Source organism: Cyanistes caeruleus, chromosome 17, assembly GCF_971803275.1.
Source record: "Cyanistes caeruleus chromosome 17, bCyaCae1.hap1.1, whole genome shotgun sequence".
NCBI lineage: Eukaryota > Metazoa > Chordata > Aves > Passeriformes > Paridae > Cyanistes > Cyanistes caeruleus.
Genome location: NC_141717.1, coordinates 4,323,453 through 4,345,180, shown reverse-complemented (window position 1 = coordinate 4,345,180; position 21,728 = coordinate 4,323,453). Strand labels below are relative to the sequence as shown.

At 40.7% G+C, this 21,728-nt stretch overlaps 1 protein-coding gene across 29 annotated transcripts in view; it reads right to left on the bottom strand.

The window, feature by feature from the left end:
* RBFOX1 (RNA binding fox-1 homolog 1) overlaps positions 1 to 21,728 on the bottom strand; it is a 1,112,502-nt gene that overhangs the window by 517,675 nt on the left and 573,099 nt on the right. For 2 of the 29 annotated variants that reach the window (XM_023936581.2, XM_086854499.1), the window contains one exon: positions 21,368 to 21,405. The exons of the other annotated variants lie outside the window; for them this stretch is intronic. The gene's annotated coding sequence lies outside the window, so the exon portion shown is untranslated. The remainder of the gene's footprint in view (positions 1 to 21,367; positions 21,406 to 21,728) is intronic. 29 annotated transcript variants of the gene reach the window in all.

The window sequence follows — 21,728 nt, the reverse complement described above, 5'->3', positions numbered from 1 at the left end:
TGAAGGAATCCCAATAAATACAGTTATTTCCCTTTGGAATTCCTGGAGTGATTTGGAATTGCAGTCATAACTGGTAAAAACTGCCTCAAAACTGATCAATAATAAAGAACTCTGAAGTAAATTTAACCTGAGATCTGCTACCAGTTTTGTTTCATTGTTTCTGTAGCTCCAAATTCCCACCAAATAAATAAAGTATTCCCACCAAATAAAGTATTCCTTTATGCTGCTAGTTAATTTTTTCACTGCTTAAACTGATTAACCATACAATTTCATCATTCCTTCAAAAGAACACCTAAAACTGTGTCTAACTTTACAACAGAAATGTTGAAAATCATCCTTTCACACTGGAATCGCTCTTACTGAGCCTAATGATATTAAAGGTGCAGTCAGAGAAATACATTCCATAAAATTATGTGATGATAATCAAAGGATAATGTTGGGTAAATCACATCAGATAGCCACCAACAACTAACACTTTTTTTTCACTGATCAGGCTGGAAAAATCCATTTCTTAATGGGATATAATGATGCAGTAAAGCCAACGTGAAGCTGATGTTCAAGAGATCTGAAGAAGCCTCAGAAGAGCAGAGCCAGGGCAGGATTTGGCAGCAGATGAGCACTGAGATTCTACAGCAGAGCTGCTCCACTAAACATTGCCCCTGCTCCCTCTCCATGATGCAAATCCTTCCCCAGTAATTAATGAATATAAGTAATTAATGAATAAAGGTTCAAAAAGCACAGGCAGATGATATCAGAATGCTCACAGGCTCGGGAGGAGCACAGATGAAGGACAGTGATCTCCTGTCCTCCTCCTGAAGGAACAAACCTGCAGCACGAGAGCACTTGCAGGATGAGCTCCCCAAATGTGCATGTCTTCTGAAGGCTCCAGCTAACTGCACTTCACATAATTCCCATCTGGCACCCTCAAAAGCAAAAATACAGAATTCCCAGATTCCATTCATGGCAAATACTTTGTCAGCCCCTCTCTGCTGCCTGTCAGGAATTCCAAAGTGCAAGGGGAACTCCACAAGAATAGAGGCAGCTTCTGACCAGCGGGTTGATTTCTTCATATGTGAAACTATTTAAGATCATGAATCATTTTTTAGAGTGTAAATTTGACTAGGAAATTATAATGGGCAATTCATACTCAATTCTGTAAAGGTGTAAGAACTTACCTTAACCTACAGAATGTGTAAACCAAATTTTTAAATAACAATACAGGGTAGAAGGAGACAACTGGAGCAGTAAGAGTGATAATAGCTGCCTGGATTTCAGCAGAGGCAGGAGCTCTGATACCCTGAATTGAAGCACTCAGGGTTTGTGACTGGGCCAAGAGCACAGCACTGAACAGTGACAGAGGAGGTTTCTGTAGCCCAACACCTAGAAAAACTTTTCCCAGTCAACTTCTGATTGCTCCAAGTTCATCAGGTACCTTCCACAGAACTGAATTTGCAGAAAAAGCAGAAAGATCAGAAATCTGAGTCAGGATTTCTGACAGCCAAAAAAAACACTGAGAAACTGTGTTTGCGTTTGTGAAACCCCCAAATAATCAAAAGGCAGCAGTGTAAGAGCTCAGACACAAAACAACTTTAACTCTGAAATTGCCACTGAGCTTTAGGATGAGCTTTCTGTGCCCACCTGCCCACAGGAGCTGCAGCCATCACCGTTTTCCCCAGAATTATTCATTTTCCCCAGGGTCTCAACTCTGTACTGTACAAAGCAGCAGCTCTTGTTCTAACCACCTTGCTTCTCTGCACATTATTTTATGACCAAAAAAAATAGATTATAATGTTTTTCAACAAGATGAAATAACAATTCTTCATTGCAAAAATAATAATCACAATGACTGCTTAAGTCATCTTCATTTGCCACCACATCCAGACAATGCTGCCTCTTTGTGGACGTTTCAAACCTTTAGAAAAGATAAGAGCCTACGAATATTTAACTTTCTTTTCCTCTCATTTCTGATTTAGATGCCTAAAAAGATTGCAATTCATGTTTACAAGCACTGAACATTACAATGATGAAAAATTGTTTGCTTTGTGTGTCAGTAAATCACTGTGTTCAATTTTTGTTATGTTCTTTTATTTTACTCACAAGTCAGTTGCAGGCTTATTAATGACTACAGAAAACAGACTGAATTAAAAGCCGTGGATATGACATAAATATAAATGTTTTAAGGAAAAAAAATATGAAAAATTACAATCTACAACCCTAAAAGAAATACTTTTATAACCTACTTTAGAATAGGTCATATGTTTACATCCTGCACTGAAATTTTGGCAACCATGACACTGTGATGATACCTTAGTTAACTGTTGCTATATTTTTACAAATACACATTTCAGAAGAGAAATTATCTACTTGAAACTAGGAAAAATATTTCCAACACCACATCCAGCAATACCAGGTAGGTTAAAGCCTAGAGAGAGGAAGTAGACTTGAATAAAAGTTATTCAGAAAATGGAATTTTGGCTTGTTGAGAAAACTGGCATTTGAAAATTCAGGCCATTGCAAGGCACTGGTGATAACACAGAAACTCCTGGAGCTGAGGTGCAGAACTGGACAAGACAGACCCAGATCTGGGCTCAAGGCAAGAAAACAAATGTTTGTGCAGCCAATATTGGAGCCTTAAGAGTGGAGTTTCAAAGTTATTTTTTAATGCAATAGAGAAAAAGGAGGGCAAAGCAAGATAGCCTGGTTTATGTTTGGACAGGGAAATTGTCAGTTGAGAGAAGGAGATAACAGAAAGCCCTGTAGAGAATTGTATAAACTGGGATCCCTACAAGCTTAAGATAGGCTGGGGGAGATGGGAAAACAGGTCTGCTGGCTTAGAGTGATAACCTGAAACCACAACTCTTCCCATATTCTTCAAAAGAAGTACTTTTAATAAGAAAGAAATCCCAGCAATGCTATTCCTTTCATCTCTACCTGCTGTCATGGTGCACTAACCATGGAACAAGAGTCACTCCAAGGCCATGCTCCAAAGGCTTACAGTGCAAATACCTCCCTGAACAGCCACAAAATCAAACAAAAGGAAGGAAATTAAATAATAATAATAATAATAATAATAATAATAATAATAATAATAATAATAATAATAATAGTATCTCTTTCTTGGCTTAATGAAGCTTCTCCACAGTCCTTGCTTCACCCTATGAGTTGTTTTTTAACTCTTCCTGGTCACTTGGTGAGAGGCAGAGCTGACAGCAGAGCCAGACTTGCATTTCCTGGGGGAGGAAAAAATGAGCACAAACTTCAGCAGCACCCATCCCCAGGTGTGCAACTCCCAGCTTGAGCAAAACAAAATCTCAGATGTTTAAATCTCTGAGCAGCTGTGTGGTTCCAGGAATCCTGGAGGTCCCTCAGCTAAAAAAACCTGCACCCAGAGGTCTGGCTGTTCAGTGATGCTGCAAGGCTTGCTGCTTCAGGCAACAGCAAGGAAATAGATTTGACAAATTCTCTTGAGAAATTCTGCAGAAATTCACACACATCGCAAAGATTTCAGTGTATCTGCTGGAAAGGAAGGTTTACAATCAGACAGACTGGTTCCAAGGAGCTGGAAATAGGTGACAAGGACATGCAAGGGTGTGTGAGTGCAAGGTGCAGGGTGAGAGGCACCACAGCTCTCCAGCAGCACTAAAGCCCTGAGAACACCTCTCAGGCACCTCAGAATAAGTGAAACACTGCAAGCAATTCAGTGCAACTGGGAACTCTCCAGCTGTTTCTGAGCTCTCTCAGCAATGCAGGGCTGCTTCTGAACACTGTAAATGTGTGAATGCACATCAGCAAAATCCTTATCTGCATCAGCCCTGGTGCTCTGCTCTGCCTGGAAGGGACAAGGCTCCCCCTTCAGCAGCTTCCCTGGGGGCAGTGATTTTGCTGAAATGCATTCCCCAGGTGAGAAGGGCTCCCCAGTCAGTAAAAGGTGAATAAAATCCAGCAGCTGACACAAGCCAGCACATGGTGCCTGCTCAGCTGGGCTTGCTCCGAGCCAGAGGCACTTGGGGAAAATCTCCCAGGGGACAAACAAGACAGCCAGAAAAGAACTTACAGCAGCTCTGTGACTAAAATCACCCTTTACACGTGGAAAAGAGTCAAAGAGTAGAGAACTAAATTAGCTGTAATTTGAAATATTATGTGAATAATACCCCTAAGATATTTTTTATTTCAAGAAGAAACATTGCAGAAATTTTTAGTGTGTACATTTTCAACAAACCTCAGTGTGGTGCGTTAAAAAGGCACAGTGAAAGCTAAAAATTCAGCACTCACTGAACACCCACCACAGTGCTTGAATTTGGGAATACATGGCTAGAGCAAAGGTATCCTTCCAGCCAACAGCTTCCTGAGAGTCACTGCTTTATTTTGAATTGTGCATTAATATTTTGCAGCAAAACCAACAGCTGCTTCTGATTACTCTCGTGAGAAGCAGTTTCCCAAAATTAATGATACTTAAACCCAAAAGACATAATTGTTCCATGAATATAACTTGTCATTAATATTTCAAGTGTGAGCACAGAATCCTGAGATAAGAACACAGAACTGAACTGGAAATTGATGCGTCACGCACTCTAAAAAATAATAATGTTAGATTTTGTAGAGCAATGAGAACACAGAGGAAACACCATGAAAAACTGGATGTTTACCTCCTGTTGTGTTTATAATTCCTGTGACTCAGCACAGCCCCAAAGATGCAGGGAGGAGTTGTGTTCAGTGAACCTGGCTGATCCCTCCCATCAATGGGCTGAGGCTGGCACCAGCGCATCTCGCTGCTGGTAGCCCTGGAAATTTAGAGCAGCAGGTTTCTCTCAGGAATATTTTCTAGCCATAGATACAACTGTGTGAGGGAAAACTCACTTGAAAGGTATTTGGATAGAAATATACAATAAAAAGAAGTTGTGCTTAGCAAAGAGGCTGGGTGAAGAACATGATGAGAAAAAAGACAAGCATTTCTCTCACTGTCTGGGAAACACACAGGTTTTGAAATACAATTGAGAATTTTTAGAGAATTTAAAAGAAATCATTCACTTGATATTTAAGTTCAGGTGAAGAATATTTCAAGTTCTAAAAGAAGACATTGCACCAGTGAAGATGAATTAAACCCACATCTATTCATCAAGTATTTATTTGTCAATTTTCAAGTCATTGCTCAACTTTCACAGTTAAAATAGTTTGAGAAGCTTGTTTATTAACCTGTACAGCATAATTAATATATGGTCTTACTTAAACAGCAAAGAAGAGAAAGTAAAAAGTCATATTTCATGAATTATTTTTTGATTCAAATAGGAAATAAATTCACCACGTGAAAGTACAGTATGATTGAACATCATTCATACAATGAAAATGTGAAAATATCAGTCATAAGCCCTAAGACAATCATATGTTAAAAAAGGGAATCTGATTAACTGCTAGTTTTCTACAAATCTAGATAAGTGTTTTGTACTTTAAGTTAGCCCCCAAAATTAGTTAAGTTTTTATATGTTTTAATTTCTTTTTCTCATTGGAACAAAGCAGTAAGAAATATTGCTAAGGCCTTTCTCTAGAAAAGCACGTAAAAAGTAGAGATTCAAAACAAGTCTAAACCAAGAAAACAACTGAATAAAAATTCAGTTGGCTGATACAGTTGTGTACATTCTGAGCCCTTGTTAGTATGATGAGACAGTTAACATTTTTCACTGCTCCAAATTATTGAAAGACTGAGTCTAATTTTTTCTACTTCATGTCTCATTAAAGCTCATGTCTCATAAAATGTTCTCAGTCTTTTAGCAGCTTGATAAAATATTTAGGTATCTTCTCTTTAGCATGAAGCTGAGTATAAAAAGATACCTGCCAGAATACTAATCTGGAGCCATCCCAGTCCAAATACTCATTGTTCCTTGCAGAGAACAATAAATAACCTCCTGGGCTAACAAAACTGCATCTGCAAAAGCATGGCTAAGAGGTCAGAGCCTATTCCAAAGCCATCATTCCTACCAAAAGTCATCCTTTTGCCATGGAATATCAAGATCCAAAAGTACGTGACTGCTCAGACCAGAGGCAGATTAAACTAAAGGCAAAATGTACTCACATTCAAAAATGAAAACTATTTGGTATACGCCCAACTAAGACAATGATTGGTCTTAGTGAATTCTTCCCTAAATTAAGAGTGCATGTGCCTTCAAAAAGCTGTAGGATTTTGCTTTAGGAACTACCTCAATCTTCAAAACATAATTCAAAGGCAACATTAATCACACAAAACCAGAGTCTGCTACAGTTTGCTTTTTGTTTTGCCATGAAACTTTTTGGAATTGAGCTCCCATTCTTACATATAACAGAGCTGCACCAGGAGGAAAAGCATTGCTCAGTTAAAACCATCAAGAAGAACTTTCACTCCAACAATTTCATGCACTGCAAGAACTATTCTAGAGACAAAGCATCAGGTGCTTTGTGGAAGGCTTGATGAGGATTTTTCCAGTGGCTTTTTGGTGGCTGACACCAGAGTCACTTTCCAAACCCCTCCCTGGGAGCTCTCAGCTCGCACTGGGCTCCTGCCAGGAAAGGCTTCCCAGAGCCAGAAATGAGCAAAGCTGGAAGGACAACCCAGCCCTGGAAGGAGGAGAGGGAGACACTTCCATCAGACCAATGAACTGCAAATTGAACAGAAAACTTTCCTGGGATTCTAAAGGGAAATATTCAAATCCTTACTGTACCTGATTCATACACTGTGTGAACCAGTCTGTGAATTCATACACTTCAATCTCCTGCATCACACTCTGAGGCTACATTTCTCTAGTGACAGCGATTTTTTGTTAATTTGGGTTTACAAAAAAAAAATACTTTAAAAGGTTTGCTTTAACTGATATGATAAAAATATGTAGGTTTTACATGAACGAGAATATTTATAGTCATGTTTAATACTGTAGCTTAATGTAAATATTAAGGAAAAATAGTCTAAAGCCAAAAGGGAATTAATTCAATTGTAATGACGCTTCTCTTTTATACAAAAGATTAGTCACAAAGTCAGAAGGATGGAAATGCAAATGGATAATTTACAGCTGAACACTGGATTTTGCTCATTTGCAGAGCACTCCTGTTTACATTTCTAATCCAAGAAAAAGAAATAAATGATTTACAAATTGCCAAAAGCCCTGGAAAGTAATCTTTGTTGGCACTGGAGCCAAAATGATGAGCAAAGCTGAGTCTCACCAGTAGCTCAAGCCCATTTCTAGTCCTGACACAGGATGCCCTGCAGGACCAGGGCTGAGCAGGGAAACAGAGATGGAAACAAAGCCAAAGAACACCTGGAACTCCACAGATGTCCTGCAACAATTAGCAGGTCACTGCTGGGGTGGTTCAGGGGTGATCAGCACTAATCCCAGCCCTTTCCCAGCAGCCCAAGCCTGGCTCAAGCAGAGTGTGATTCATGTTTGGCCAACCCCATTAGCTCGGGCTCATTTCAGCCCACCGTGTCCAGCAACAATCCTTCCACTAATCCCATCAAGGACATTTTTTGGGTGGTTTTCTTTTCCTTTATTTTTTTTTTTTTTTTTTAATTCCAGCTCTCAGCAACTCAGATAGCAGAATCAAATACTGAATAACACATCCAATGAATTGCTTAATTAGCTGGGTGAAGGTGAAACAGAAACAGCTGAGTCAAATAATGAGATGTCAAGCACGGAAGCTCAGCCCAAGGAGGGATTTGGAAGAATTTTTCCAGCCAGAAAGGGAAACACAGTATTTTTCCAACACAGAATGTGTTCCTAAAGCAAAGGATGTCATCTTTCCATTCCATTTCCAAAAATACCAAAAAGGGAAAATACCAAAGTGAACTGACAAATACAAGGAGAGCAGAAATCACATTACAGCAAGCATCACTAAATAAGTCATAGACAATTAACAAGTTTGAAACAAAACAAAACCAAAACAAAAAAAACCCCAAACGAAACAAAGAAAACATTTTTCTAGAGAAGTAAAGTAGAGAATACAAAACTGTTGTAATGCAGGATGGTAATCAAGCAAGTAGGTTTATCCTCATTTAAGAAGGGATTTTCTTCCATATATCAAATAGTTAACCAAAAATTTCACTGCTCTATTAATTGAATCTATTTTATTCTCCCTGTTGCAATCCAGAGTCAGAGCAGGTCTGTTTTTCTGCCCTTAGCATTAGCTGAGGACTTGTAATCAGACAAAATTGCAGTCAAAACTAGCTAATAAATCCTTGTTTTATTTCTGTGTTTGGACGAGCAGCTGGATTTATCCCTGCTCTGCAGTCTCCAAGGGATGATTTTGCCAGTATAAAGGAGCATAACATTACATTTTGGCCCGTGCAGGTTTCCAGGGGATACTGCCAGAGACCCTGGGTACTGGCAGAAATTCAAAGCACTTCTTTCCACTGGTGGTGAACAGAGAGACTGTCCTTATTTAGAAAAATAATACGGTTTAAAAACTGTCATTGTTATAGAATCGTGAATTGCAACTCAAAACAAACATGTGGTCCTCAAAGCCCAACTGGAAACCTGCAAGATAAACAAAGGAGGTTTGTCCCCTGACTCCCCCTCACAAAAAAACAAGCTATGTAGTAATTGTTATATTTTTAATTCTCACCAAATCCATTGGATCCAACCAATATTGGCATATCCCTGCACTACCCTGAATAAATAAGTGCCTGTCTATCAGTCATCCTTGCCAAAAGACACTTCACAGTAAAAGCAAGCAAAAGTGAGAGAAAAAAAAATAAAAATAGGAAAGTGTAAACAGAAATGAAGGTGTGTTGTGGGATATGGGATTCATCAAATCAGGCAAGGCAGAAGGCAGAAAAGAGCTGCTAAAAAAGCCCAGGAGAAGCAGGATGTCAATCTCTTACTAATCTGAGCACCCAGACTGGTGTTGCACAAATGACCAGCTCGAGGAGAACTTTCCTCAGCCAGAGAAATCAGAATTCAGTAAGAACCACAGCAGGTCACCCCCACCACTGAAGGGAGCAGCTGGGAGAATGTGAATTCTGTGCAATGACAGCTTCACAAATCCAGCCCTCCTGGGTTTCTTCAGTCTGATTCTCCCACTCTGCACCCACACACAGGTCTCACTTTCAAAAATATACTGAATTTGCTGGTTTGGTTTCTTTCTCCCATTAAGTGCATAAGAAATATTAAAATATTTTTATCCTGAAAAGCTTAATCCATCTATTCCATTGCAAACCATTCCATCAGCTCTCCAGACTGCCAAGCTAACAGAACTCTTGTGGCATCAGAGTCTTGTTCTAGCGGCAGCTACTTCCAGAAAAACAAACTTCATGTACAGCACCTATGTGCATTATTTGCATTGCAGCCACAAGGATGGTTCATCACATAAAAATAGTAAATACAAATGTAAATCAATTGTTTCACCTTCCAAAATATAGGAATAGAAGAACACCTCTCAGAGTTTAGTAAAATTTGGATTTAATCTTTTTCTTCCTCATTTATGGGTTATTTCTGCTGTAATTTTTTTAAATACCTTTAAGATTTACTCCCAAATCTCAGAAACAGCCATCCTAAAACATTGGAACTTGGAACATTTTGTGCTTCAGAGCTGAATGTCTTTTTCTCTCACATTCATACTGGGTATCTATAAATGTCTAAAAACCAAAACTGCTGCCTTAATAGATCTGCCTTTAATGAGCTACACAATTGATCCAGATAATTGATAATGCAGCACTGCTTTGGAGAGTCTCAGCAGCCCCATCCTTAGGATTCCCAGATGCCAGGGCAAATGCCACGCACCTTGAAATTTCAAACACATGGCACAAAACTTTAGGGGGAAAATACCAAATTGCAGAGTTGCAAAAGAAGGATAAAAATATTATTTACTGCAAAAAGCAGTAACATGGACAGGAATCTTGTTAGAAGCTGAGCACTACAATTCAGGTTGTAGCATCTCCCTAAAAGAGCACATAATTTTATTGATAAAAGTAAAGACCATTTCCTATGAAGGACTGCATAATGGTGAATTCTGGGGGTTGTTTTTGTTTTAAAAACATGAATATTCCAGCTGCAATGTTCAGCTGGCTGGAAGAGCCCTGAGCAGTGGAACATTTCCTTGCTCCTGCAGTCAGTGGAAGAACATGAAGTTGTGTTTTTAATTCATGGCATCAAGCTCTGCAAAAACATTCCCACTATGCAGAGGAGTGAAGACAGTGAAAGTATTCCATACTGTAGCCTTTAGGCTTAAAGTAAATGACTTTTGATTAGACTCATAAATGACTGAACATGTGGCTCCAGCAGTTGTTGGGAGTTATCAGATAACACAAACTTTACATGGAATCAGAACTAATTCCTGCACAGTGCCACTGCTGTAAAGGCTGCAACAACAATGGCAGACATATCATTAAATGGGCAAACCTAGAAATATAATTAAATTAACTGATAATCATCTCTCTTCTTCTATCCAGACTCTAATTTAATGCACTTGCAAATGTAATGAGGTTCACTGAATTGAAAAATACTGTGGAAATAACAGAAACAAGATTAAATTAATTGCACGACATACTGATAAGAAAGCTCGCTTCAAATTATGTGAAGCACATTTCTAAAAGCCATTAAAAGGCCAGTCACATATCATGCACCTTGATGACAAATAACACATTTAAATTATTTTTTTTTACTAACTTTTTAAATTTTTTTAATTTTTTTTCCTAGAACCAGATGCTAATTGGTTGGGGCTCTCTCAACTTCAGGTAAATAAACATGTGAAAAACACTTGGGCAGTGAAAAATTAAAATTTGGCCGACAACCAAAATTACTTCTGCTCCATTCATTTCCATGTGATTCACACTACAGAATTTGAGATGAAGACATGTTAAATGCATTTATACTTTGCAGAAGCTTGGGTGGAAAATCATGTTTTCTTCCCTAGGAAACCACAGTTTAAATTTCCACAAACAGGAATAAAGCATTCATCCCAAAGACAAAATAAGCAGCTCTCAGTTGTGCCTGGAAGTGTTCTGGACAGTGCAGCATCTCTGAAGCATCAAATGTATAGAGCAACCATCCATTTTTATTGTTTGTTTGGTTGGTTTTTTTCCTTAAAAAGAACAGGAATTCCACCATCTCTCTAGATACCCTGTGAAAATACTCGACTGCATTTGATGCTTTAATTTAAGAAGGAAGAAAGTCCTCACATGAAAGCACATCAGACATTTCAGATAGTTTATCTGAAAGGAAACATTGTCTGGTATGTGCCAGAAGACCAAAATTTCAAGCACTAGTGGGAGCTACAAGGCATCCAATGCCAAGGATTTCAGTAGAATCCTGTCAAGTCATTCCAAATTTGTGTTTCCTTACACCGAGATTAACAGCAAAGGATTTGCAGCCACTTAAACCCACGTTCCCCTGACACTCCTGACACATTCCAGAGGGCAAACAGAGGGCTGGAACCAGAGCTTCTTGTTTTAACCGTGAAAAGCAGACAATGGCAACTCCCAGGTTGGATTTCTGAGCAGCAACACACTGCAGTGACAGAGGAATAGAAAATCACAGCTGGCCACGACACTCCTGAGCTGGAGAGCAAAGGAGAAGGGAGAGAAAAATCGAGAAATAATGTATTAAACCACAGGGCATCGTTCTTTAATAGCAGGGCACTCGGGTCCTGACCCAACAAAAGGTCAAGCAGGCACTTGCAAGAAGGTGAGAATTGCACTAATATCAGCTCAGCTGATGGAATGGAAGCCAAGCAATGAAAAGGCTCAAAAGGCAGAAAATTCTGATGACACAAAACTTCCTTCATGTTCTTGTTCTTTCAAGGCCTTTGTAGGAAATCACCCAAGAGATGCTGAATGGTTTTTCTTACGGACTGGGTTCACCTGAGCTGGCTTGCAGTGTCTCTGCTGCTCCCCAGGGCTTTCCTGAGCAGCATCCTTCTCTGGGGGTACCACAGAACTTGAGACAGCCAGAGAACACCACATGCTTATTACACTTCAACTTAACTCTCATCCTGTTTGTAGTGTAATTATCCCTTCCTAATTTGGGACCTTTAAAGATATTTTACTAAGTGTTTATAGAGAGCTCTGTCGTATTTTTCTAGCCTCTGGTGTTTTTATAAACAACCAGTTATGAGCTTTAATGCAGATCACTCTCAGGATTTCCTGCAGTAAAATTGCTCATTATTCACTAAATATTCAGTTCTTAAGGAAGAGAAATAGTGAAATCAGAGGTGCATGGATATACTTGGGGAGAATTCCGAGAGGATTTATGTCATTATGAACAATGCTTCAAAAGGGAAACTCACTGATTGTGCTGTGAATATGCCTGGTTACCTATCAAAAACAAGGTTTATTCCAGGAACAGATGGTTTGTCAAGGTGGCCACAAATGATTTTATTTTCTATTTTCAACATGTCTTCAGTATAACTTTAGTTCCAAAAAAGATCTGGTCCTAAAATGCATTAAATACTGACAATAGAGTAGAAATTGGTGTTAATTAGTCTGGGCCTCCTCCCAGATCTCTACCAATTAAACAAGGGTTTAGTGCTATTAAGCTTACATCTTATAAATCTTTATCTGCATAACGATGTTACAAAATGGGAAAGGAGGAAAGCAGGAGAGTATGGAAAAAGTGGAAAAAAAAAAACAAAACAAAAGTAGCTGAAATGTTAAAAAAGGAAAATCAGCCACTTCCATTTCTTCCCCACTAAGTTACCAGCACAAATAGGTATTTTAAAGCTCATAACTCTGTGTGAGATTAATATTACGATTTTTAGGGTTCAAAATAAATTTTACATGTCATGTAAGAGGGCAGACAAAACTGAATTCTCCAAGGGTGATTTCCCTGCACGGTCTCATGTATTGGTCACACCACTTGTAACACAAGGGAATAAAGCTGGGAGGAGAACAGGGGTGTGAGGAGGGAGAAAAGCTTGCTAATCTACTTCAAGTTAAAAGTAAAACTTGGAAATTTGTGTGAGAAATAGAATTCTAATGCAGAGCACTGAAATGACCCAGTAAACACAGAAGAGTTTTACATTCAGCAAGTCAGGTGCCTGAACAGAGCTTTGTGCTTTGAAGTGCTGGCTCAGACCAGTGACCATCCAGTTCAGTGTCTCATCTCTCCCTGTGCTCATTCCAGGTGCTTCAAAAGGAGACAGAAACAAATGGCCTCTGTTCCTCACACCTATTCTGTTTCTAAAATCATTTATGACTAACCTACTGCTGAGATGAAATGCTTGTCTACAGGTACTTAAATATCTATACAAATGTTCACAGGAAAAATCAATCATAATGTATTTGTGAGCAGAAGCCAAGTGTCTTTCCTTTAAAATTCACCACTCTAGGAATACATCTGAGCCCAGTGATTCCCCAACCTCTCTAGACCCTTGCTCTGGGGTTTGTGTAACCTCTTTGTCAACATTTTCCTCATGTCTGGAAAGAATTTCCTGCGTTGCAGCCTGTGTCTATTATCCTTTCACTGCACTTCCACAGAGTCTGGCTCCATCTTTTGTGTGCATCTAGTGGGTTAATAAAGTACCAGCTTGATCCTCCAAACAGACTCAGTTCTCCCTGCACCTCCTCGTGCCTCTTGTGCCTTGGGCAGGAAGAAGAGCTCAGAGAGACCCAGCCCAAGCCCCCAGGCAGGTCCCTGCAGAGCTGAAGCGCTGTGCAAGGGGGCACAAAACCAGCTCCTGCTCCTCCTCTGCGCTGGGACAGCCACAGGAATGCCAGCATTTTTGCCTTTTGCAGGCAAGGTGATGAGTTAGGGCTAGGAAGCCTTGATGAGGATGGCAGCTGCATTTCCTGAGCAGTGGCACAGGCAGCAGGGGTAGGAGGTGACAAATCACATTACGGTAACAGCAGCTCTCACAAGCCTTGATTAGTCTGCACTGGCTTCTCTGCCAGATCCATCATGGCCAGAACTGGTCAGAGGGTAAATCTGTATGAGAACAGGAAATAATTGCCTAACAATAACAACATAATGGTCACCTCAGTTTTTAAAGATGATGAAACATCCCCATCCAGCTGGAGAGAAGATAATTTTTGGCTAACGTTCAGGAAGCAAATGTTGGTTATGCTGGACCAGCAGAGAGAGGACGATCAGCCAGTCTAATCACTGGCAGCTCTTTTCCTCACACATCTAATAAAGGCACATTTTGCACATGGCATATTTTTGATAAACTGGAGGTGAAAATGCAAGACAGGAATTTGCTAAAGGAGCAGGAAAAAGGGTGTTTTGCATAATCACTTTTAATAGGTGCAGGAAAATAAATGGAGGAAAGGTGAGGAGGATTTTAAGCATCTCCAAGTGACTTGCAGCTGGGGTGTAGAAGAGCACATCTATCATCCTAATTGTTGCTTAGCCTTGAGTACTTGACAAGTAGAACATCTGTGTTTAGATAACACAGGCCTGGATAGACCATTCCAACACGCTTGGGATTCCTGCCCTGCTGTGGGGAAGATCAGAGCACAGGGTAAATGACAGCTGAGTGTGTCCCTGGGACAGAGGTGACACCTCAGAGATCCTCCTGCTCTGTGGGACCTGCCTTCCCACCAGGCTGTGTCCAGCCTGCTGCTGCCTTGGGAACCCCTGGTCTGCAACAGGATGAGAACAAATTTAGCCTTTGAATTCACCTCTGGTTTTGTGGCTGTTCCTGAGTCCTGCCTGTGTCAGCTCACACTGAGTGATAAAATACCTGCCAGAGCTCTTGTTTCTGGCAGAAGCACAGGAGGATCCACCCCCTGCATGGACAAGTTCGTAGCTGGATGAGCAAACAGAGAGGGGGTAAGGAGGCATTTAAATGACCAATACAATAATGCAGCCAAAATTCCACACTCACTCAAGTCAACAGGAAGAATTTTTTTGGGAACTGAAAGGATAAACTCAAAAAGTCCCTCTGAGGACACTATAACCCCAGAGGGCTCAGCTGTGGGGTCATGTTCCTCTCTGAGGAACACATTCAGCAGTGCTGGAAGCTGCTCTGGGATCCCTGCTCTCTCACAAGTCTGAGAATCATTTACTTTCAAGTCAGGGAGTCTGATGCACAGTTCAGTGGATAAGCAGAAAGACAAGGACAGCCAGAAAGGTCACTGCCATAATTAAAACTTACAGCTCATGAATTACAGAGTGACTGTCCTTCTCCATTTCTTGAAGTGACATGCTCTTGTTGGTATGAATGGTGCTGAGACTGGGGCAGACAGCTCCAGCTCATCACCAGTGCAGCCTCAGGGGTCAGTGTAGCTCCAGAGAACCCAGGGTATCCCCACATTGCTGGTGGAGCTGCACTGGGTGAGCCTGAGCCCTTCCCAGGGGTGCCAGGAGCTGCCACAAGTGCAGGAGGGCACAGCTCCAGGCTGGAGCCCAGCCCAGGGAGCTGCAGGGACTCTGCCCAGCCCCTCCTGCTCCCCAGGGCCAGGGTTCACCCTATTTCCTCACAGCTGGGCAGCATTCCATCCTTTCTGGAGCAGGAGGTGTCCCCAGCCTGGCAGGGAACCCAGAGCAGCTGAGCAAACCCAGGCACTGCCTCCAGCTGCACAAACTGTGACAGCACTACCAGCTCACCCTGCCTTTAATACACAGCCAGCACCTGCCCAAAACCAAACACAAACCCAAAAAAGACCAGGATAAGCATCAGAAAAGGTTGTTTTCTTTCCTGGCCTACCCAGTACAGGCACCTACACATGCCAGGCCTTCAAGACACCGCCTCTTCTCAGCTTTCACAAAAACACCACCTCTACTTGTGGTTTTATCCTCAGTACCACAATTCTTTTCACAAACCTGACAGCCAAGTGCATCATACACAGAGAAAAGGCACTTCAGGAGAGGGGTGGGAAAGCTGGTGTGGAAACTTTGTGAATGCAGCCCACAATAAATCTAATCTTACATATCACAAACCATGCAGTTAGGAGGGGTAACAAGGAACTGCAGCTGCAGGATTATTTGTGCTTAGTATTTATCACAGGATGATATCAAGCTCATAAAAGACTGGGCTTATGAGAGAGCAACACTGTAATTATTTTTTTTTCCATTGTTTCTTCAACACTCAACAACAAAAAATCAGCCTATGTAAATATCAATATGTATCCTAAATAAAAAAGGAGTTTGAAAATATCAGTTTTTAGACAATTGTTTTACAAATGTCTTTCCATTCTGTCAGGTTGCCATGGGATTCACCAGGACTCTTAATTTATGGAGATGTTTTCATTCTGTGTGTGAAAGCATGCATGTAAATACATTCTTGTCACATTAAATTCTAATTGCTAAGGCCAGAAGTGAATTTAGGAGAATACTTAAATACAATCAGCGTATTTCTCAACTGATTTTCAAAACTAGATTATGCTTCTTGCAAAGAGTAGAGAACACTCCTTTAGGCCACTGAGGGCCACAAATTCCACTGTTGTTTCAATACCCAAGTTTTGAAACTGAAAAACTTCAGTTATGAAGCATTTTTTTTTATTTGTTTCTTTCTTTTATTCCATCACCAAAGCAAGAAACAATTTGACCCTTTGTACTGAAAACACGTTTGGGCTGTTAATCTCAAACCTATTAGCTCCAAGCAGGGAGGGAAAGTTCAGGGAAAAGGTTCTTTATCCCAACTGCAGTTAAATTGGCTCAGCGATTTAATTTTAGTCTTTCTGCACCTCTGGAATAACATTTGCTAAGAAATTAATATTTTCTCTGAAATGACTCAAAATGAAAATAATAAGCAGGAACAAAACAGATATAGACTTTTTTACTTCTAATCTCGATGGTCCCATCTTCAAACTCTGATTTAACCACAGCTAGACCAGTCTCTATAGCAGACACTCCTGGAGTCACCAGCAAAAACCATATTTTGCAAAACTCAGCCTGTTTTCTGAATAAACTCCCCCCCCCAATAAATTGATATTGAATTTATCAATATCCTGGCTGTCTGTAACATATTGCCTTAATATTCATCATATTACTTTAAGTCCTGGGAAACAGAATTTAAGCTTTATAACCTGGTACAACACTTGCAATTCTCCTGGGATTAAAAAACAGATCATGTAGGCAGTACTTTTATTGCTGTTGCAATAAAAGCCTGTATACAATGGAATAAACCAACTCAAGAATTAGCTAACCACCACATACCTTCTAGCCATTTCTTAAATGAGTAAAAGAATAGTTCTAACTCTGGTTTACAGCCACAAGGATTATTTAAAAAACAAAACAGCACAACACAGAAGAACCTTGTACATGAATAGGAACAAACCAACACACTGCAAAATAATGTGATGTCTATGAAACAAGAGATGAGCACTGGACACAGGTTGGACTCTGATCTTGGAGGTATTTTTCCAATTAGTGATTCTATGAATATAAAAAACATGTAAAAAAGAATGGGCTATTGATTAGCTCATCCAAGTCTTGTAATTCAAATGTATTTAGAGTTAAACCTGTGCCAACCTCTAACAGAAAGAAAGGGGAAAAAAATGTGTCAAAAATCATTATGCATTTTTTAAAATTCATAATGGTACCACAGTCTGATGTTGTCAAAGCTGGCATGAAAAGTGAAATGCAAAGTGTTGATAACAAAGCTGTGAGATTAGGCTATTTTGGTAATGTTTGGGTTTTGGGTTTGGTTTTTTTTGTTTTTTCCTAATTTTTTTTGTTGAAACCCTTAAATAATTGAAGAATAACTATTTAACACAAATGACAAAAACTTTTAGCAATTAGTGTGTTTATGTCGTGCTTGCAAGGAAGGAACAACAATTTACAGTAATTGCCTTGTAAGAAGGCAATTTTATTTTCCATGCTGCAATTCCAGCTGCACCTTAGATTTAATAGATATGCCTGTAATTGTTAAAAACTCAACTTTTGCCAGTTCTGAATGCAGCAGTCAAACACAGCTGCAAGAGCAGGCAGTGACACAGATGAAATGTGTGAGTTAGAGGGTGAAATGTGCTGTACATCCTCCCTCCTGAGCTGCTGCTGGGGGCTAGAACAGCCTGCCTGGCTCCCAGGGGGGTTTCTACCATGGACGTGGCTCGCAAAGGTTCTTTGGATTTGTAAAAGATTTCATGTCCTAATTTAATTGTCACAGTTCCAGGACTTCTCTGACTCCTTGGAAGCCCCAGGAGGCAGCTCACTTAAATTTCAGCCTCCAACCATAACCATTGTTAAGCTCTGCCCCACCAGAGAGAGGATTTGATTACAATTCACTTTTGCCACCACAGCAAACCTGACAGTGGTTCAGCATTTGAGATGCTCAGCTGTGTAAGGGACAGTGCTGTTGACTGGCAATAACAACTCAATCAACTTCCCAGAACAGGGCACCACATATTTAGGACAAGCCCAGGACTGAGAAAACTTTTAACTCACACTGTTCTCCATTGGTTTCCACTGGCTGCTTATCCTGCTGTCAGACCCAGAAAAAATAGCAATTAACACAGTATTTGTTGCCATCAATGTGCTTTTTGTTTCATGCAATTTCTTGCTTTAATATCCTCACTTTACCCAGAATAATTTATGCAGTGATTCACTCAGTTTCAAGGCTTTCTTTGTCTGGTTCACACCAGGTAGCAACAGGGTCAGAGTCCCTCTAGAGTTTACAGTTTGGGGATTTCAGTGAGTTCTGTCCATCTGCTTTTCCACACAATAATTTTAATGGTGTTGCAGGAGCTCATCCTGAGGAATCACCTCACACAGAACCTCTGGTCATCCAAATCTCTGCAAACCCGAAAGACTGGACTCAAAGGTATAACTGTCCATATTCCATGGATACAAAAGTTGCTAAGGAATCTGCACATACACTTCACCTGCTTTTAGAATGTCACTCATTCCCTGCTTGGAATGCTGAACCACCTCTGAAATGGGTGGGATTTGATCTTCTTTCCAAAACAAATCACATGCACAAGTCCAGGGAGAGGGAAGGAGAGCAGGGGGAGGGAGGAGAAGAAAAGAGAAGCCACAATACCCACAGAATAAATAGAAATCTGATAGTTTGCAGTAAACATACACCAGACAAACTGTCCACAAGAGTGGAACAGAGAAGCAGGCTCTGGAGTTTATAGTAATGGGCACAGCAATTAATAAGACATATAGCACATGGTAAAATCCTTTCTGCCATCTGTGTCAGCTGTCCCCAAGTGGAAGCTGTGCATGTTTGCCATGTTCATCAGCATTAAGATTGCTACTCCAAGCCAAGTCTCATTTTATTGGCTCCTGTTAGTTCCAGCACTAAAAATCTATCAGCATTGCTGCTTAAAACTTCTCACAATAATACCAAAAACTCCAAAGAGAAAACACAAAACCACATAGTACTGGAAATTTTGCCTAACCTTAGTGCCTTCAGGGCAATTAACATCCAATGTTGTGCTTATGAATTAATTTTCATAATTATTTACAAATTATTACATTCATAAAAAATGCTGCATGTAACAGGTTATACTGCAAGATTGGCATGAGTTCCTTCTCTGAAACATGTTTAAGATCTGATCAAGAAAAGTATAGCATAATACACTTCAATTTAAGATGAACATCAAGATCATGAGCAAAGGAAAAAGATATTGTTTCTCCTTTAAACTCCTAGATAATTGCAGGGGGCTTTCTACAGGCTTCTCTGTTTTACATCCTCAAATCCCCTGTACTGACAGTGCCCACAGGAAAAGGGAGGGTTTGTATGCAGTGCAATGTGTCTCAGAGTTTTATAAACAGTATCTGAATTCTTTCCAGTCACCAGGATCAGTTCGTTGGGAGACATCTCCCCTCTCTTTGCTCTGTGGTGACCACGGGCAAGGGGCTGATTTCACCTCCAAGCGGGCCAAGAGCAGGGCTGGAGGGCTGCAGGGGGCAATGCTGTCCCATGGGTGATCCCACAGTGATGTTTGTACCTGGAGTTCTCCTGTCACCAGCAGGCACTGCTTCTGCTCCTCCTCTGATACCCAGCCCCATGTGCAGGGGACCTGCAGTGACAGCACAGCTTTCTCTCCCGTGGGTTATCAGCAATAACAGCGTCTGGAGGCACATGAGGATTTCCACTGTAGCCTCTGCCTTGGGAATCATGAGGCGACTGCTTTTTTGCATTTATTCGTGTGCTAACGAGAGCCTCACATGAACCTCCCTCACACTGAGAGCTGAACAAACCCCAGAGAAGGCATAAGAGAGATGCTTTGGTTTCAAGAGAGAAAAGCTACTTTGTGGGAGCTCCTGTAGGACTTCCCACCTCATGAGTCACACAGCAGTCACAGAGACTTGTCACAGAATTTACTTCTGCAAGCACCAAAGGACAACTGTCTTTAAATCAGACATGTTAAATGCACTACATCTTCTCTTCAAAAGAAGCTATATTCTGTAACACCTACACATCCAGAATAAATTAGCTTTCTTATTCAGTGGTGTCAACAGTGGTAAACCCCAGAGAATAAGGGAGAAAGAGTAATGCTAGCCTATGCCAAAATACTTATTAATTACACCTCCTTTCAGATGCCTCCCTTGTTGAAACCTTGTTTGGTGCCACATGAAATAAGGAACAACACACAGTCTCTAATTTATGAGCAATAATTTGGAAATTGCCCTCAATTTTTGCCTCCTGTTCATTGCAGCAGCGTTCAGCAACGCTATATAAAGGAGGAAGGTATATTATCCCTTAAACTTTTCTTTGCACACAGCTCCCTGCTGAACACCAGAGAAGAATCTAATCTCAGGTCAAAGAGGTGACTGCTGTGAGGTATTTATCTGCTGCCCACCCCCCTGAGATGCCAACAGAAGTAGCTGATAGTGTCACTGTGACACTTTTTCTGTAGCAGGCATCTGCCCATTACCAGGTGGAGAGAAAACCTCAGCTCATTTCATACATGAAACTGGAGAGCTGTCATCTGCTAACAGATTTTTATTACTACCAGGAGTGTATTTGAATTCAAAGTAATGACCTGGAAGTACAAAACTCCATATTCTGTAATCCCACAAGGCGTGCAGTTCTCCCTCTTCAGTTACTGCTGAATATCTCTACAGCTTCCTCTGCTGCTCCTGATTTAATATAAAGCTATCAACAAACCTCCTTAGTGAACGGGGTCATGGCAAGATTTACAGTGCTTTTTCGCCGGCCTGCAGGTGAATTTATTTTACCCAATATATCCATTTAGATCCATTTTCCTCAGAACATTATTCTTCAAAGACAACTTAGCGAGTTCTTCAGCATCAGATAAAAGTCAAGCTAAGTGGTGCAAAGATGACAAGGTGTCCTGCATGACCTTAATCAGAAGTTTAAGTGCAGGATAAAAGTGAGAACTGAACCGAGAGCCACTACCCCAACTGTCTTTATTTAAACGTCAAGGAGACAAATGTTGCTGCTCAGACACGTTTTTTTTTGGTTTTTTTCTCTCCAGACTGACACCCACAGCTTGTGGATTGCATTCAGCAGGCAAGGATTGGAGCAATATTCTGAGAAAAGCAGTGTCACTCACCAAACCTCAACGCACTATGTGAGAAAGCTCAAGGCGTCCTGTAATGACAATGGACAGCGCATTAATGTGAAATACTGGAATTTTTATCCATAGGTTTAGCACACAGTGTGTTACTGATCCAGCCTAAGCAAGCCCTCACTGCCCTTCCCCTTCTGTTCCATCCATTCCATCCCCCACAAGGCTTTTTCTGTCACGTGTGGTGTCACACACACACAGGCATGGCTCTGGCAGAGCCAGAATTCCAAATTATTACAAAGCTGCCAGTAGAACTGAAAGCAGCTTGCCAGTGAGAGCTGGAGAGGCACCTCTGACAAGGGGGGATGGTTTCCCACTGCCAGAGGAGGGTGAGATGGGATTTTGG